This window comes from Vigna radiata, unplaced genomic scaffold (assembly GCF_000741045.1).
Source record: "Vigna radiata var. radiata cultivar VC1973A unplaced genomic scaffold, Vradiata_ver6 scaffold_267, whole genome shotgun sequence".
In the NCBI taxonomy this organism is placed as follows: Eukaryota; Viridiplantae; Streptophyta; class Magnoliopsida; order Fabales; family Fabaceae; genus Vigna; species Vigna radiata.
In genome coordinates, this window is record NW_014543982.1 from 393,982 (window position 1) to 398,319 (window position 4,338).

The 4,338-nt window shown below is 43.4% G+C and overlaps 1 protein-coding gene across 1 annotated transcript in view; it reads right to left on the bottom strand.

Annotated features, from left to right (window-relative positions):
• Positions 1-4,338, bottom strand: part of LOC106755128 (protein MAK16 homolog B-like) — a 7,524-nt gene that overhangs the window by 1,602 nt on the left and 1,584 nt on the right. The gene's annotated exons all lie outside the window — the stretch shown is intronic.

Consider the following 4,338-nt stretch of genomic DNA (forward strand, 5'->3'; position numbering starts at 1 on the left):
AGTTTCTTAATTTAAGTTTTATGACAAATCTCCCCCTTAAACTTAAATACTCTTCCCATTTCTCATTCCCATAAGTCTTTTGCAATTCTCCAGCAATGTGGTCGGCAGTGGCTTGGTGAATATGTCCGCGGCTTGAGCTCGACTTTCAACATGCTCCAGCTTGACCTTTCCTTCTCTTACTTGTTCTCGAATGAAATGAAAACGAACGTCGATGTGCTTACTCCTTCCGTGATTAACTGGGTTCTTTGCCAACTCAATCGCCGACTTGTTATCAACTCAGATCACAGTCCTTTCATCTTGGATCACTCTCAAATGCCTTAATAAATTTAAAAGCCAAACTGCATGACACACGCTCCAAGAGGCCGCCACATACTCTGCCTCGCAGGTAGATAGGGTTACAATGCGTTGCTTCTTAGATAGCCAAGTAAAAGCTGTATTTCCAAGTAGGAATACGTAACCCGAAGTACTTTTTCGGTCATCAACATCACCACACCAATCACTATCCGAGTAACCCACTAGTCGATAGTCATCTGATTTTGAATAGAAAAGACCAAGTGATAGGGTACCTCGAATATATCTCAGAATTCTCTTCAAGGCCTTCCAATGTGTATAGCTTGGATCCTCCATGAATCTGCTCATTATCCCAACACTCAAGATTAAGTCGGGTCTCGTGCTTGTAAGATACCTTAGACTTCCAATCAAACTTCGATATCTCCCAGAATCAGCTTGTTCTCCTCCATCAAACTTCGAGAGTTTAGTGCCTGGTTCCATTGGAGTAGAAACCGGGTTGCAATCCTCCATTTTAAACTTCTTTAGAATTTCAAGCGCATACCTCTCTTGGGATATAAAAATCCCTTCCTCCGATTGCTTCACTTCCAGGCTAAGAAAATATTTCATCAAGCCTAAGTCTGTCATCTCGAACTCTTTTTCCATTGCCTCCTTAAACTCCTTAATCAGCTTCGTGTTGCTTCCGGTGAATATGAGGTCGTCAACATAGAGAGCAACTACCATCATATCCTTTTTTGATTTCTTTGTGTACAAAGCATGTTCATACGGACATTGCTCGTACTCAGTTTTCTTGAAATACCCGTCAATTCTCTCATTCCATGCACGAGGAGCCTGCTTCAGTCCATAGAGGGCCTTTTTCAATCTCAGCACTTTCTTTTCATCCCCTCTCTTCATGTACCCGAGTGGTTGCTCAACGTACACCTCCTCTTTCAGCACTCCATTTAGAAATGCCGACTTTACATCCATCTGTTGAATTGGCCATTGGTTCTGAGCAGCTAACGAGATTAAGAGTCGGATTGACTCCATTCTCGTGACAGGAGCAAATACTTCATCATAGTCTATCCCCTCCTTTTGTCTATAGCCCTTTACCACAAGTCGAGCCTTATAACGCTCAACCTCTCCCTCAACATTCATCTTCTTCTTGTACACCCATTTTACTCCAATGGGTCGAGCTCCTTCAAGAAGGTCAGTCAATTCCCAAGTTTTGTTGCGTTCAATCGCTTCAATCTCCTCATCCATGGCTGTTCTCCACTTCTCTTCTTGGACAGCTTTCTCAAAACTCAAGTTTTCAGAGTTGGCCATAAGACATACAACATGAACTTCATTTGTAGTGTTGTATATTTCCTGTAGACTCCTCATCCTAGCTTGTGGCTCGGTTTCTTCATCTGAGGACTCGGTCGTCGTTGTTGTTGAAGGTACAAGAATCTCCGAGCTAGTTTCTTTTCCGACCGAGTTACTCCAGCACCACTCCTTTGTTTCCTCCACGTGAACATCTCGGTTCACTACTACTTTCTTGTTAATAGGATCAAACAGTCTATAAGCTTTAGAATTTCTATCATACCCGATAAATATGTACTTCTTGCTTCGATCTTCTAGTTTTGTCCTATGCTGACTTGGTACTTGCCCATAGGCCACGCTACCGAACACCTTTAGATGAGAGACATTCAGCTTCACACCACTCCAAATCTCCTGAGGCGTCTTCTCTCCCAACTTTGCATGTGGACATCTATTTTGCACATAGACTGCGCATTGCACTGCCTCTGCCCAAAACTTCTTCAGCATATTCTTCCCTTTCAACATAGATCGAACCATGTCGAGAATGGTTCGGTTCTTTCGTTTTGCTACACTGTTTTGCTGTGGAGAATACGGAGCCGTTAAGAAACGCTTAATTCCATGTTCCTCGCAGTATTTGTTGAACTCGGCAGAAGTGAACTCGCCTCCTCTGTCAGATCGGACTGTTTTGATGACTTTGTTTGTTTCTTTCTCTACCATCACTTTGAACTTCTTGAAAGTTTCAAACACTTCTGACTTCTCCTTCAGAAAATAAACCCACGTCTTCCTTGAGAAATCATCAATGAAAGAGACGTAGTATCTCTTACCACTAAATGATTCTGGAGTTATTGGCCCACATAAGTCGGTATGGATCAATTCGAGCTGCTTCTTTGCTCGGTACTCAGAGCTCCGTGGGAAAGAAGTCCTCGCTTGCTTTCCGATCACACATTATTCACAAAATCTCTTTTCGAATTCCATTTTAGGCAGTCCGAGCACCATCTCCTTTTTCACCAACTCGGTCAACCCTCCGAAGTGAAGATGACCGAACCGCAAATGCCACTTCATAGCCTCATCCTCCATATCAAGTTGCATGCATTTGTCTTGAACTATTTTCAACTCAAGTTTGTACATGCGATTTTTCTTTATTTCTACTTGGGCGATGAGCCTCCCGAGTTTATCTCTTAGTTGTAATTCTCGGTCCTTCATCAGAACTGAGTACCCCTTCTCCATTATCTATCCTATGCTGAGTATGTTGCTTTTGAGATCGGGTACATAGTATACGTCTCTTATCTCTCCGATTCGCCCATTTTCCTGTTGATACCATATTGTTCCTTGACCTTTGACGGTTACTTTCGAAGCATCGCTGAAAGAAACAGATCCGGATTCCATCTTTGAAAGTACTTTGAATAAACTCTCATCGCCACACATATGGTTACTTGCGCCGGTGTCCAAGTACCAAACTGAATTATTAGAACAACTCGGTTTGACCTCGGTTTCTGGAATATTTGTCACTAGCAAAAATCCTTCATCTTCTTTCTCGGCAAGGAAGTTTGCTGGTTCCTCATTTTTCTTCTCAGATCTACAATCCTTGGAAATGTTGCCCATCTTTCCACAGTTATAGCATTTTACCGAGTAGCAATCCTTGGCAAGATGCCCATACCTCCCACAGTTATAACATTCAATGTTGCTTGTGTTTGTCCGACCACCCCGAGTCTGACCTCGACCACCTCGGGCCTGACCTCGGCCACGCCAGTTTTGTTGGCCGACTTGCTCATTTCTTCGTTCTCCTCTTCCTCTACCACCTTGGCTTCTGCCTCTTCCTTGGCCTCTGGTACTTTGAGCATAAAACACATTATCCTTTTTTATTGTCACCTTTGCCTGGAGAGCTTGCTCAAGAGACTCCCCCCTCTTGCTTTTCCTTCTCTGCTCATGTGCTTCTAGGGAGCCAGTAAGCTCTTCAACGGTGAGCGTTGATAGATCCTTGGACTCCTCTATTGCGCATACAATATTCTCAAAATCATCTCTCAATGACCTTAGAATCTTTTCAACAACTCGGTTTGATGAAAGATTCTCACCATTTTGATTTAGTTTGTTCACCACGGTCTCCACCCGAGTAATGAACTCAGATACGCTTTCAGACTCGTTCATCCTCATGTTTTCTAGCTCGCGCCTAAGGGTTTGAAGTCGGACCTGCTTCACTCGTTCGTCTCCTTTGTTTGTCTTTTCGAGTGTATCCCATGCTTCTTTGGAAGATTTTGCATTTGCTATCTTCTCAAAGCCAGATTCGTCAACAGCTCGGTATAACAAATATAAAGTCGCCTTGTCTTTAGCTCGAACGGCCTTCAACGCGTTCAACTGAGCATTTGAAAATCCATCTGTACTCGTCGGTTCCTCATAACCAGTCTCGACCACGTCCCAGTTATCTTGGGAGCCGAGAAGGGCCTTTATCTGCTCCTTCCAGTTGTCATAGTTAACGTCTTTCGTCAACTTGGGTAGCGGGATGCCATTGGTTAATCCTGCCATTTCTCTCGGTGTTTACACTCTACTCACACACCTCACAAAACTCTTAGTTGCTGCTCTCTCTCTCTGCCAGCGCACACCGTGGCGTTCTCCCTCTTTTTTCACTTTACACTCACGCTCTGATGCCAATTTGTTGGCAACAAGAAGGCAAAAGTTGGCTACATTTTGAAAAGAAACTCTTTCTTTTTTCTCTGCATTGATTCCAAATAAGCTGATACAAGTATTTATAGGCTAAAGGTTTGCCTCTTCATATGCTGG